The following is a 15,422-nucleotide window of genomic DNA, read 5'->3' as shown; positions in this document are numbered from 1 at the left end:
ACCGAATTCGCACCAGTCAAAAGTTTCAGAGCACTTCAAACTTTTTAAATTGCATTCAACCGGATGTACAACAGCTTCTTGCTAAATCTTTGACCAATCATAGTTTATTTAAAGTTAATTTTGAATTTTTCGGCTTGTACATTAAAAGCACGGATGAATCCGAAATAACGGACATTAAATCATTTAATACGAAGAATTTTGTCATAAGTCAGTCGACTAATTTTGGTGATGTACTTAGGGATGTCTCTAACATTATTTCAACTAAGAGTGAGGAATTTCAGGAAAAGGAATCAGGGTGGGCTTTAGTTGAGATAATGTATCTAGAAGTTAACATCAATAAGTACAATCCCATGCGAGGTTCATCGTACATCGAGCTGCCGACATGGATTCAGCGAAAAGAAGCTGTTGTAAACATCCAAAACAATGACGAAGCATGTTTTGCGTGGGCGGTGATGTCAGCTTTAAATCCTGCGAAATCAGACGTAGCTAAGAGAACATCATCCTATCCACACTATTCAACGCAGCTAAATTTCGATAGTATAGAATTTCCTGTACAGTTAAAAGATACTAAGCGCTTTGAGGAACTAAATAACATTAGTATTAATGTGTATGGTGTAGAGAAAAAGTCTGTAGTAGGTCCTCTGTATTATACATGTCATAAGAAGAGTACTCATGTTAATTTACTCTATATTGAAAACAGTGAGAATAGCCACTTTTGCTGGATTAAAAATCTGAGTAGACTTGTTGGCAGTCAGTTGTCAAAACGTAATGGTAAAAAGTGGCTATGTGATGGATGCTTACAGTATTTTAAAACTGAAGATCAGTTAACGAAGCACTCCAAGAATGACTGCAGTCATGTACGTACAGAGATGTGATGGGGAATTTTCCGAAAATGACCCTAAAGTTTTTGATCATGATCATTTAACTGGTTTCTACAGATGTGCCGCTCATTATAGCTGTAATCTTAAGTATAGAGTTCCTAAATTTATCCCTGTAATTTTTCATAACTTATCTGGTTACGACTCTCATTTCATCATTTCACAATTTGGAGCTTCAGATGAAAAAGTAGATATAATCCCTCAGAATAAAGAGCGGTACATTGCGTTTGCAAAGTCTGTAAAAGTAGATGCTGAGCATTCTATAAAACTGAGATTCCTTGACTCGTTTCGCTTTATGGCGAGTAGCCTCGATAAACTTTCTAGTCATTTACAGCCTGAACAATTTACAGAAATTCGACGTGTTTTCCCCGAAGAAGCGCAGTTTAATTTACTTCGGCGTAAGGGTGTTTTTTGTTACGAATATCTCGACTGCTTAGACCGCCTCGAAGAACGTGCCTTACCATCGAAACAATCCTTTTTAACAGCTCGCTGAATTCAGCAGATATTAGTGATGATGACTATTTACATGCACAACATATCTGGGAGCAGTTCCACATTCAAACGCTGGGTGAATACTCCGATTTATATTTAAAGACAGATGTACTTTTGTTAGCTGATGTTTTTGAAAATTTTCGCTGTGTTTGCATGAACACCTACAGCCTTGACCCATGTCAGTATTTTACTGCACCTGGGTTAAGTTGGGATGCGATGTTGAAACACACGCGTGTGAATTTGGAACTGCTGACCGATATCGATATGGTTCACTTCGTAAAATCATCAATTCGAGGCGGTCTGAGTCAGTGCAGCGGCCGACATTCGAGGGCTAATAATAAGTACATGCCGAGTTTCGATTCCAGTCAGGAATCTCGGTATATCGTTTAACTCGATGCTAATAATCAGTATGGGTGGGCGATGAGTCAGCATCTACCGGTGAGTGGTTTCCGCTGGCTGACGCAGTGCGAAATTGATGCTTTACAGCTACACGCCCTAGGTGATGAAGCTGATAAAGGCTATTTCCTCGAAGTTGACTTACAGTATCCTAAAGAGTTACACACTTCTCATAATGACCTACCGTTCTGCCCTGAAAATATGAAGCCCCCGTACATTGCATCAACGACGAAAATGCTCATTGCTAATTTATGCGATAAATCTAAGTATATCATTCATTACCGAAATTTAAAACAGTGTTTGCAGCATGGTTTGAAGTTATCCAAAATTCACCGCGTACTAGAATTTAATCAGTCACCGTGGCTAAAGCCATATATCGATCTGAACAATAATTTAAGAACGAATGCGGTTAACGAGTTTGAAAAAGATTTCTACAAGCTCATGAATAACAGTGTGTTTGGTAAGACTATGGAGAATGTTGACAAACGCGTTGATGTAAAATTGATTACAAACTGGGATAATATTAAGAAAAGGTATGGTGCTAACTATTTAATAAGTAAACCAAATTTCCACAGCTGCACCATCATACATGAGAATTTAGTTATTATACAGATGAATCGTGTCAAGGTTAAGTATGACAAACCTACCTACGTCGGCTTTGCAGTACTTGAATTGGCTAAAACACTCATGTATGAATTCCATTACGATTATATGATGAAGAAGTACGCGCATAATGCGCAATTGCTCTACACAGATACCGATTCGTTTATTTATCAAATCAAAACTGATGACTATTACAATGATATAAAGCCAGACTTGGGTAGGTTTGATACAAGTAACTATCCTGCAGATAATCAATATCATCTACCGCTAGTGAACAAAAAGGTTCTAGGTAAAATGAAAGATGAATGTGCTGGGAATATTATCGATTCATTTGTAGGTACTAAATCCAAGTCATATTGCATAAAACTCTTAAATGAATTACAAATAAAGAGATTGAAGGGGGTTAAAAAGAATGTCGTTCAGAATCAGCTAAGTTTTGAAAACTATAACAATTGCATTAAAAGTAATCCACCTGTTTTGCATAAGCAAATGTCTGTCATTAGAAGCAAGAAGCACCAGTTGTACACTCATTTAATTAGTAAGGTAGCCCTTAATAGCGATGATTGTAAACGGTTTGTCATTCCAAATTCTACCAACACGCTAGCCTGGGGGCATAGTAGTATTGATAGGTACTACTTTACATAAACATTATGCTAGAGGTGTGTGTACTTACGTTACGCTGTCTTACATCACAATTCGGGGGAGGTACGCTGAGAGCGTAGTACAGCAAGTTTAAACTTGTACATTCAAGAATTGCATCGAGAAGTACGCAAAACATCACTAGGGTAAAATGATTCGAGATAAAACTTGTACATACAAGATGTAAATAAATAATGTAGAATTGGCATATTCTTTTATTTTAGGTTAGGTATCACCTTCCTCCCGCTCCTTATTTGCAAGATAGAGTTTTTGTTTATTACTCATAGAAGAAAGGTGATGAGCGGATTCGTAAGTATAGTATCGTCTAGTTCGGTAAGTATCTCGAGAGCAGAATTTTTTTGTCAAAAAAGCACATAGCTTTGTAAAGCACGTGGAATTTACCGCCACCGGGGCAGCACTGTTCTCTCTGGATTAAAGATGGCGGATGATAGCTGTCAAAGGTAAGTAGCTAAAGAGGGTAGCACGGTGAATAAAGATGGCGGATGATAGCTGAAGCACATAGGTTTGTAAAGCATTTAGAATTTACCGCCACCACATAGAGTGTAGCACTGAGGTTTGTGATGCAAGATGGCGGATGACAGCTGCACGTGGCTTTGTTTCCAAACAAGAGCACGTGGAATTTGCCGTCACCACATAGAGGGCAGCACGGTGATTAAAGATGGCGGATGATAGCTGTCAGAAAAGCACGTGGGTTTGTTTCCAAACAAGAGCATGTAGAATTTGCCGCCACCACATAGAGTGTAGCACTGAGGTTTGTGATGCAAGATGGCGGATGACAGCTGTCAGAAAATAGCACGTGAATTTGTTTCCAAACAAGAGCACGTGGAATTTCCCGCCGCCACAAAGAGGGGTAGCGCTGTGCTCAAAGATGGTTGCTGTCAAAAAGCATTTTTCAAATTATCCGCCACCACATTTCAAAGGTAAGTAGCTAAAGAGGGCAGCACTGTGCTCTATAGATTAAAGATGGCGGATGACTGCTGCACGTGGCTTTGTTTATCTCACGCTAGTAAGGTTAAGTTGGTAGCACTAAGGTTTAGGCCTGCCAAGATGGCAGCACTGCCGATGACAGGTGAAGAATTTAACATCTAAAGAGGGCAGCACAGTGCTCAAAGATGGCGGATGACAGCTGTCAAAAAAGCACGTGGCTTTGTTTAACACGCGCTAGTTAGGTTAAGTTGGTAGCACTAAGGTTTAGGTCCGCTAAGATGACAGCACTGCCGATGACAGGTGACGAATTTTGCAGCTACTGCGATATAGAGGGCAGCACAGTGCTTTGTAGTTTAAAGATGGCGGATGACAGCTGTCAAAAAAGCACGTGGCTTTGTTTACCTCGCGCTAGTTAGGTTAAGTTGAAAAAGCACGTGGCTTTGTTTACAAACAAGAGCACGTGGAATTTGCCGTCACCACATAGAGGGCGGCACTGTTCTCTCTGGATTAAAGATGGCGGATGACAGCTGTCAAAAAGCACGTGGCTTTGTTTAGAGGGCAGCACTGTGCTCAAAGATGGCGGATGACAGCTGTCAAAAAAGCACGTGGCTTTGTTTACCTCATGCTAGTTAGGTTAAGTTGGTACCACTAAGGTTTAGGCCCGTCAAGATGGCAGTACTGAGGTTAGCGATGCGTTGTTATCTGTCAAAAAGCACGTGGCTTTGTTTACAAATCTGTCAAAAAACACGTGGCTTTGTTTACCTCGCGCTAGTGAGGTTAAGTTGGCACTACTGAGGTTTAGGCCCGTCAGGATGGCAGTACTGAGGTTAGCGATACGTTGTTGTCTGTCAAAAAGCACGTGGCTGTCAAAAAACACGTGGCTTTGTTTACCTCATGCTAGTTAGGTTAAGTTGGCACTAGTGAGGTTTAGGCCCGTCAAGATGGCAGCAGTGAGGTTAGCGATGCGTTGTTGTCGATGACAGCTGTCAAAAAGCACGTGGCTTTGTTTACAAATTCAAATCTCGCGCCAAAATTCAAATTTCCCGCCAAAAGTCAAATTTCCCGCGGGCGGCGGCGGAGGAGGAGGCGGCGGAGGAGGAGGCGGCGGAGGAGGAGGCGGGCGGCGGAGGAGGCCGCCGAACTCTCCCATTATACTACTGTCGTGACCCTAGGGATAACAACAGGCTAAGGACTGGGAGCGTATAGTCTGATTGGCAAAGTTTGAACATCAATTATATTCTAAAACCCAAAAATATTCACACACAGATATATACAAGTTACATGTACAATTTTAAGCATAGTCTGACACCATTTAAAATATCAATCCCTTCTCAAACTTCAGATCTTTCTGAATGTCTTTGAGTCCTTAGGTTACACACAATAATAAGTATATTCACTGGTTGAATACTTAACTACGGAGTAGAATTGAAGCTCGTCTAGTTGAGGTCTTCTCTCTTCGTCCCTTCTGCGTAGATATCCCTGGAACCTCGTCACTCTTCGCGGCGAGGCGTTATTCTCCCAAATATAAGTATTTACCGACTTATGACGATGATTATATTCCAACACCTACTTTGACAGTCGGTGTGGTAAACCCTTGTGATCGCTCACTGACGAATCACACTTACTTTCAGAGCCTAATGTCCCTTTAACTTATTAATAGTTTTCAGTTACTTATTCGCGGCTCTTACTGAAATTATACCAGCACACTAACAGTGATCTCGGCAATAGAGTCTACAGTCAAAACGCCTCCTTCGAGTGCTGTGAGTCAAAAAGCCTTCAGTCCGAGAGTTCACAGTCAAAAAGCCCTGTTGTTTACGTGTTGCTAGGTTATATAGCCTTTTCCATTCTTTCGAGAACCCTCTGCTTGATTAATCTACTACACTTCGCATCACTTTTGCACGTCACAGTATCGCTGTTCTCCTATTGGTTCTTTAGCATGGAACCACCCATTCACGGGGCACTTACATGTGATGTTCTCGAACAATTTGGAAGCTGTTTCTATGTCCCTTACACGTGACTCCGTGCATTTCCGACTCAGAAGTGTGCATTTAACACAATATTTCACAACATTAAGACACAAAGCTCTTGGCTTATGAGTTTCTACGCAACATCAAATGTTCTAAATCCTTCTTTGGATTATTCTGTCATTCCCATTATTATTATCATCACTCTCATTTATGAATTATGAATTATAGACATATACAAACTCTCCTGTGATTTCCCTTCATGTATACATGTGTTTATGTGCCTGCTAATTTTCAAATCACAGACTTTCTACCCTGGAGGTCCCGGATTCGAATTCCTTTCGAGTTCGTTCGCTCACTCTGTTATGTGCGAAAGGCGCGTCGCGAACCGCCGTTCACGACAGGCTCAATGGTTCACATGGTCTCCGGTTCGATTTCCAGCCGGGTCGGAAGTGGTTATTTGTCCTGGCTCGAGGACTAGGTATTTTTACTGTCGCCAGGAAGTCATACACAAGCCTATCCTCAAGTACGAAAACACGCAGTTCGTCCACCCTCTTGGGAGAGTCTGCCTTACACCAGGCCACATTAAATCGTTAACACCTCTCTGCAGTGTTCACGTGGAGCGAGGGGACGGTCAGTCGGATGGAGACTTTAAGACTTGAACAGACCGCAGTAGGCTATGTGCCGGCACCCTACTCATTATCCCACATCCACACCTGGAGCAGGAGAGCCCAACATGTCATGGCACTAAAATCCATAAAGATTAATGAAATAAAAACGCACTTGTGCCAAAAATGTCGCTCAGACCGCTGGGGAGTCGCCTACTCTTCTGCAACGACACTTTGATGATGGCTTTGCTTCGCGTACGTAGGTAGGGTATTGTTATGTGTCAGCCCCGTGGTAGATCCTTTAGGTATTTCCAGGAAGGGGCTGGTGACTAAGACGACTGGAATCTCCCAGCCGGCGTGTGGGGTGGCGCCGGCCTTTCGTGTATTGTTCTCGGCGGCCGGCTTATCCGTGAGTTTCAACGATCACATTACGCGAGCTATAAGAAGGGAGACGAGCTCCGGAGAGTCAGTCAGAGTTGGACTCCGTGTGGGAGTCAGTGTTAGAGTGAGCAACAGTTGGGCTCCGAGGTGGAGCCAGTGTGACACTCAGTGTGCTGGGGCTCGGTGGCTGGGCTGTCGCTAGTGTCCCACCGAGGTGAACCAGGAGCAGTTGTAGTGACAGAGAGACCAGTGAGTGTGTAACTGGAGGCGACAGAACGAAATACTGTGTACTGCCTTAGAGTACTGTGTGTGAGTACCGCCGTGAATCAGCGATTGAAGCAATTATCGTGAGTGTGAGGATAATTGGACGTGTGTTAATGTTCGCTGTTGTGAGTATCGTCCTGCTGTTGCTGATTGTTGTTCACTTCATGTGATTGTGTGAAGTGCCGGACAGTCGTCGTGTGTTGTATAGCCAGGGGGCACTGTGTTCAAATCCAGCTGTCTGCGCACAGTGGCTGTACGAGGCGACTGGACTTGGGGGAAAGTGAAAGCAAGGATTATAGACGTTCCCAGGTAGCAACCGGCTGGAGCTCCCGGGTGTGTACAGAGAGATTTGTAAATACACTGGTAATTAGTGTGTGGCCATTCATATCAGGTTAGAATTGCTTGTGTTTAATTATGTGTGCGTGCATTTATTAGGCCATCGTGAAATAAATTGCAAACAGTTGGAGTTTTATTCATAACAGTATATTAGGGAGGCCATTTCCGCTCACAGCGCTCTCATTGGTCGACCACGCGTGACGTAGACTGGACCGCGCATGCAGCACAAACGTCGATAATAGTATTAAGAAAAACGAGTTCAATTTTTAATAAATAATTAAAAAGTTGCTCTTATTAAAATAAAATGATGCAATCAGTCTTATGATATTGTAGATAAAAAAATGAAGGAACTCTGAGTAATTACATATTAAAAGCCGACTGTAAGCTCAATAGAAAAGTGTAATTGTTGTTGGTTTAATTGTATTTAGAACTCACATTGTGATGATTTAATAAGTTGTTGTTGAAGCCGAACACACAGTGGACTCTTCTTCGCTAAATGCTTCTTCATAGCATCTATTTGATGTTGTTTTTTCTTGAGGTTACGTATTCTTATGAAAGTCCTAGTTCCGATCCAGAGACATAATATACTCGTCAAGTTCTGGAAATTTTTATTTAATTTTACAAGTTGAAATCTGCATCACTCTTTCACATTTATAAAAGTGCCAAAGAGTCCCTCAAACTGCATAACTTCTTGACACCATTCTTTGGCTGGACGAGTAAGGACTGAAATGATTGATAACCAGTCGTGAGGCACTTCCTGTAGCACCTTTATCACCCAAATGGTGCAGGAGGTCTCGGGTTCGATTCCCGGCCGGGTCGGGGATTTTAACTTTGATAAGTGCATTCCTATTGCTCGGGGCTTAGGTGTTAGTGCAGTCATCAACCTTAGAATTCATCTTAGGTAGGGCCCAATGCTCAGAGAAACGCAGGTCGCCTATAGACCTGCACCAGGATTCTCCGGAGACCGACCGCCAAGCTGTCATCTACAAAGCGACATTTGAATGCCAGGTTTACGTCTTCAATTTCCAAGTCCTGCTCAAGTCTTCCATCCTTAACAACTCCGACGTTTGTTCCGCTTCATCTGTGGATCAAGTTTTTAAGGGCCCCTCAACAACATCTATGCATAATTCATTGCTTATGGAGTTCAAGTCAGCATGAGGATGAAAACTACCCATACCACTCGGCTTCCACTGACACACTGCTGCCCCGGAGTGACGGAAGTTACGAACTTCAAAAGAAGACGAATTGCTATAAAAAGCTGCTAGGCTACGGACACGTGAAAATAAGTTGGTTTAATCTGGCAATTCAAACATGTCTTCAAAAAGTCCCGACAGAGAGTTTATAGATATTACGAACAACTTCTGAAACGAAGTAAAGTTCTCCGCTTATCAACTCTCACTTCTTTAATCACCCCCCCAGAAAGCGCTTCAGAGTAATTTCCTGGCTCCTTACCCACTTCTGACGGAGTCTTCATATTTAGGCGCCCTGGTGTTAACTAGCTCCATGAAGTTGCTTTCAACGTCCTTGTTGAAACTACACCGGAGCTGTGCGCCTGGAAAATAACTTCGCAGCCAATCTCACAATCCTTATTCATGTTTAACACAACAATCCACAAAATAAAGAAAATGTTTTAAGACACTGCGTATCGCAATGTAGGCCTATGCTGAAAGAGCCCGGATTAAATGTATAGTTCAGTTATTGTGAGTTTCGACTTGGCGTTTGAGCGCTGCCTTTTGGCGGAGGGTAAGTGAATTAATCAACAGCCAATCATAGACAGCCGATAGCTCCGATAGAGCGCGTTAGACTCCAGTTGCGGTTAGCAGTGTTGTCGATTTGTTGTTTACTGTAACCACGTGCTATCAGCTGTGTGTTGTATTGTGCTCAGTTCTTTTCGCGGTCTTTGTGCTAGCTTGTTGTTCGTTTATATTTCGCAGTGTAGAGTTTATAAATGTATTGTTTAGTATTTTTAATAGTATAGCGCGTTATATTGTAGGAAATAGTGTGTAACAGGTGATCTATTTTATATAGTAGCTTAGTTTAACATTTCGTTCGGTAGTTATATAGTAGGTTAATTTTAGGCCCGTGTGTGAATTTGATGTTCTGTCATGTCGACGCCTACGTTTAAGGATGAAGCTCCCAAGAGAAGAAAGCCCTTCGGACGAGGGGACGAGATACTCCACTAAGGAGCCGGGCCCGGGAAATTGTTTGTAATGTTAGGGAGTCATTCTTGACAAAGCACCAACAATGGCGGCTAGAAAGAATGAGTTGGTTAAGTGGTTGAAGAAACACAATATTTCGGTTCGCGATAACACGGGGAAGGGGGATCTTATGCATCTCTTGAAACAAAAGAAGCCCCAGGACCCAGTTTATGTGGTGGATAGCCAGAAGGAACGGGCATAAAGTAGTTCAGACGATTACGTTGAAAACTTTATTATCTCTTTAGGGTCAAGCGAGAGTGAAACCTCAACAGACGATGACAATGCCGATAGTGACTGAGAAATGAGTGGTATATTCGCTTTGTAGGATTATTTCCTTCGTTACGGGAAACTGAATCTAACAGCAACGCGAGATCTTCTACATGGTGAGTAGAAAATTAATTTAATTTTCTCACGGTTTATCTGTTCGAGCATTGACATATTTTTATGTTGTAGCCTTATCCTAAATGTGTTGTACATTATTGATCTTACGTGAATCATGTATGTTGCTACAGAGAATAACCGATTATGGACTTATATTCCAGTATTTACATTTCTGTTCGTGTTGTGTAACGTAAATCAGCTGTTCGTATTCGTGGCAATTTGGCACCAACGGCTGAATTCCGGCTAACTGTCAAGTTGAAACTCATAAAAACGGAACTATAATTACTGTACATATTCCGTTCCCATATTTGTAGTTACAAGAAAAGCTACATTGTCGGTGAATCTCGCTAAAAAAAGACCACTGTTCGAGGAGTTTAAAGTTACATATTTTGATGCATAATAAATATTTTGAAGAATATTGCGCATTTGAAAGAAAACTTTTACATCGATTTAGGTTTTTTTAATTAAACACTTGAAAATAGTTTTAAAATCCTGTACTGCGCGTCTCTAATACCTAAAAAAAAATTTTAGCGAATTATTCTGTCAAAGAATCCCATCCCTTAGCTATGTTGATGATTTGTACATCCCTTAAGAAGTAAGGGGACAGTGTGAAGGGCGGGTCAATGCTACTGCCCTAAAGATACAAAGTGCGGCTGGGATGACTGCTAGGCAAAAAAAAAAACGTGAAAGAAAACACTTGCTCGAACCATCTGAGTGACAGTGAATCGCTATGGCACCAGTCGCATCCAAATTAGCGTCAAAGTTATAATATTAGATTTCGATTGATGATAATGTTGTGAGTTTCACAAATAGGAAAAGTCCTCTCGGTTTTAATTACTGCCTTGATGGGGTGAAAGTTCCTTTTGGAGATCATTGTAAGGACCTAGGTGTTAAAATAAGGAAAGATCTTCATTGGGGTAATCACATAAATGGGATTGTAAATAAAGGGTACCGATCTCTGCACATTTACGGGTTGTAGTAAGGATGTAAAGAATGCTGAAATACAAAACATACTAGACCAGGAGGATATAGTTAGATTTATTAAGGCACAGAGACTGCGATGGCTTGGCCATGTGGAAAGAATGGAGGAAGATCGAATGCCAAGAAAAGTAGTTAAATCCCGAGTAGACAAAAGACGGCGACAAGGAAGGCCCCGTAATAGATGGAGTGATGAAGTTGAAGCTAACTTGAGGGCAATGAACATCCGCGCATGGAGACCAGCCGCTCAGGATCGAAGTAGATGGCGGACTATCGTAGAAGAGCCCAAGGCTCACACAGGGCTGTAGCGCCGGATAAGTAAGTAAGTAAGGATGTAAAGGTGAGATCATATAAGTCTCTAGTAAGACCCCAACTAGGGTATGGTTCCAGTGTATGGGACCTTCACCAGGATTACTTGATTCAAGAACTGGAAAAATTCCAAAGAAAAGCAGCTCGATTTGTTCTGGGTGATTTCCGACAAAAGAGTAGCGTTACAAAAATGTTGCAAAGTTTGGGCTGGGAAAGACTTGGGAGAAAGGAGACGAGCTGCTCGACGAAGTGGTAGGTTCCGAGCTGTTAGTGGACAGATGGCGTGGAATTACATTAGTGGACGAATAAGTTTAAGTGGTGTCTTTAAAAGTAGGAAAGATCACAAAATGAAGATAAAGTTGGAATTCAAGCGGACAAAATGGGCCAAATATTCGTTTGCAGGAAGGGGAGTTAGGAATTGGAATAACTTACCAAGGGAGATCTTCAATAAATTTCCAATTTCTTTGCAATCATTTAAGAAAAGGCTAGGAAAACAACAGATAGGGAATCTGCCACCTGGGCGACTGCCCTAAATGCAGATCATTGATTGATTTACAAGTGACAGTAAAATCAGAGAGTGTGACAAAAGTATTGGATGCTCCATGAATCACAATTAGAAGACCATTTCAAAACTGATCTTCATGTGAGAAATAAAAACCTGTTCCGTCGAAGAAACAAGTTCTTGTTATACAAGAGGCGCTGGAACCTTCTTCTTCTTCTTCTTCTTCTTCTTCTTCTTCTTTTTCTTCTACCTTGTCTGCTAAGAAGTGGCGTGCACTGAACCCCATAACATTTAACATTTTCTAATTATTCCTTAGAATTATTTTTATAATATTTAAAAAATTGCGAACATTTAAGCCAAGCCAAGTACAGCTGTCTCGACAATCCGCTCGCACTACCGCAGTTCAGCTTCTCCAGCGAGCTGGGTTTCCTTGCCGGCGCGACAGAGAGCTACTCTATGGTCGCTTGGGTGAGGCATGCACTTGAAGCTTCCTCGAGGCGGAGCTGTGGCCCCTCCCCCGACAGCAATTTACGACGACAGACCAGCTAACTTAGGTAAGGGGTGTTAGTTTTAATACGTGACACTCGAAGTGTTCAGCGCCACACACTAGAGACTGCAAGAAAAATACCAACAGCTTAACAGTATAGGCACTTGCACATCGTGTTGTTAATAAAAATAGTGCCAGTTTATGAAATCAATTGTAATACAGAAGAATACATTTTATTTTAGGATTTCGGAATGTATGAAGAATTTTCGAGCAATTCATTGATGAACGTGTAGAATAATTTTTCCGATAGCCACAGAAAAATATTTAGGTTGCCCAGCATGAACACAGAGTTAAGCGCGGATGGTTGTCTGTGAGGGTGGTATATGGTGAATTTTTGTCGTGTTCCTCTTGGATTCTGGGTGAAGGTTTCGCGAGTTCTGTGGCATGAATATAACGTGTGTTATACGTCGTGAGGAATATTTTCCCTCGTTTGTCGTTGATGTGCGAGTGAAACTGTAAAATTTCAGCGACGGTAAAATACCAGTTAAATTTTGCTGATTGAATTTAGGTTAGACTTTTTAAGTTAAAAACAAATAGTCCCAGTGTATTTTTGTGAAAACCACGACTGTACTATCACGAAACGTCCCCGGATGAAACTGTAAGTACATTGTTTAAAATCTGCTCTAGGTTGTTATGATGGTGTCGTCACTGCCGTTAGTATCGAGTGTGTGGTTGAAAATATTCTTTAAGATCTTTCTCAGGTAGACCTTTCCACGAAAAATACAGCCTTATAAAATGGTAATGTTGACTTTAGAGAGTTTAGTGGGGCTACGATTGCTTACATTTAAAAAACATTTTTGCAGCTGGGGTAACGAATATGTTCACTGTACGCCACTGGTTTTCGACATTAAAAATATTAAGATGTCCGCCTCTGTGGTGTAGTGATTAGCGTGATTAGCTGCCATCCTCGGAGGTCCGGGTTCGATTCCCGGCTCTGCCACGAAATTTGAAAAGTGGTACGAGGGCTGGAACGGGGTCCACTCAGCCTCGGGAGGTCAACTGAGTAGAGGTGGGTTCGATTCCCACCTCAGCCATCCTGGAAGTGTTTTTCCGTGGTTTTCCACTTCTCCTCCAGGCAAATGCCGGGATGGTACCTAAATTAAGGCCACGGCCGCTTTCTTCCCTCATCCTTGCCTATCCCTTCCAATCTTCCCATCCCCCTACAAGGCCCCTGTTCACCATAGCAGGTGAGGCCGCCTGGGCGAGGTACTTGTCATACTCCCCAGTTGTATCCCCCAACCAAGAGTCTGAAGCTCCAGGACACTGCCCTTGAGGCGGTAGAGGTGGGATCCCTCGCTGAGTCCGAGGGAAAACCCGAACCTGGAGGGTAAACAGATGATGATGATGATGATGAAAAATATTAAGATAAAAATTAAAAATTCGAAATGACCCAACGTGAAATGAAACGAGGAAAATGACGGTGTTATTGGATCTCCTGTAGGCAATAATACTGCAACTTTCCTTGTTTGTACGTTCAGTTGCTGTGCCGCGGATGTCCCAACAGCGGAAGACAAGGGCTGTACAATGTTCCATGACCTTGTTTTCTACATCCAGTATATTCATGTGAATGCAGATCATTATTCTACGAACTCTAAATTGTATTTCTTTCCTAATCTGTCTACCCTCCACAATTTTCCAACCACCCTGAGTCGTACAAACTTGATAACCTCAAGGACAGTGTCCGGGAGCGTGAGACTTTGGATGGGGATACACCTGGGAAGGAGGACCAGTACATCGCCCAGGTGGCCTCACCTGCTATGCCGAACAGGGGCCTTGTGTTAGGGATGGGAAGATTGGAAGGGAGAGACAAGGAAGAGGAAGGAAGTAGCCGTCCCCTTAAGTTAGGTACCATCCCGGCATTTGCGTGGAGGAGAAGTGGAAAACCACTTCGAGGATGGCTGAGATGGGGATCGAACCCGCTCTACTCAGTCGACCTCTCGAGGCTCAGTGGATCCCGTTCCAGCCCTCGCACCACTTTTCAAATTTCGTGGCAGGGACGTGAATCGAACCGCCCCTCCAGAAGTGACAGCTAATCACCCCAGTACATCACAGAGGCGGACACTAATTTTTATCATTATAAAAAATATATTAGTTTCAATAATTGACAAGTAAACGACCAAATGCTACAATTTTCGTGACAATGTATTCCTGTCGTTGAATATTGAATTCTCACGACCGCATTTGATATGCCCCACAACGGGCGACTTAAAAACGCACTCTACAGTGTGCTAGCAGCAGTGCCAGACCTGTAGCTCAGATCCTTTCAAACAGAACAAAGATGGCCTCGGCCACCATAGCTCAATTGGTAGAGCAACCGACGTGAAATCGGGAGGTTGTGGGTTCGGATCCCACTGGTGTCCGGCTGGCCATTTTTGTTCTGTACTTAACATCTCTTCAACACGTACTACATGTACGTAACACGACCTAATACGTTGAAAGTCTGTTTCGATTATTCCTGTCGTGATTGTGAAATCCTCATACGTGACACCGAAATCGGGTAACGAACCGGGAACTGCTTCCACCTGCAATATATATCAAAGAATGTGACCAATGCTGGAAAAAAGCGATGAGCGGGACTCGATCCAGCGATTACGGAGCTTGAACGCTAACCACACGACCGTCGCGACCTCGTACTCGTAATTGCAACGCACCGGTAAATATTCGACGCGAAAACTTCTCTTGGGATTTTTCTAGAACGCCTAAGTAGTACGCCTTACTACTTGCACATTAATGGACTAGTAAAAGTGTAGAAACTTTGAAGATAATCCGTGATCCTCCCCTTGTTAAACAAGTGTCGTGTGCTCCGCCGCTAACACTATTATCGTAAAAGCATTTGCAAGGGTACAATATGTAGAACTATTAAATCTAAATTGTTCCTTCCACCTGAATCTATTGCAAACTGAATTTCAGCATATCAAACTCTATTATTCATAGCGAAACAAATAATACGGCTGCAGCACTTCAGTGACACACGAAACAAGACACATGCATTCAGTCG

At 42.4% G+C, this 15,422-nt stretch overlaps 1 protein-coding gene and 1 non-coding gene across 2 annotated transcripts in view; both read left to right on the top strand.

Moving 5' to 3' along the window:
* The window catches only part of LOC136884657 (uncharacterized), a 578,112-nt gene that overhangs the window by 512,920 nt on the left and 49,770 nt on the right, over nt 1-15,422 (top strand). The window lies entirely within an intron of this gene.
* On the top strand, nt 14,712-14,788 carry TRNAS-UGA (transfer RNA serine (anticodon CGA)). Its single transcript has one exon. It is a non-coding gene; the product is annotated as a tRNA-Ser (tRNA).

The sequence above is a fragment of the Anabrus simplex genome, chromosome 13 (assembly GCF_040414725.1).
Source record: "Anabrus simplex isolate iqAnaSimp1 chromosome 13, ASM4041472v1, whole genome shotgun sequence".
NCBI classification, from domain to species: Eukaryota; Metazoa; Arthropoda; class Insecta; order Orthoptera; family Tettigoniidae; genus Anabrus; species Anabrus simplex.
Note: the sequence above shows the minus strand (reverse complement) of the source record. Positions and strands in the feature narration are given on the sequence as shown.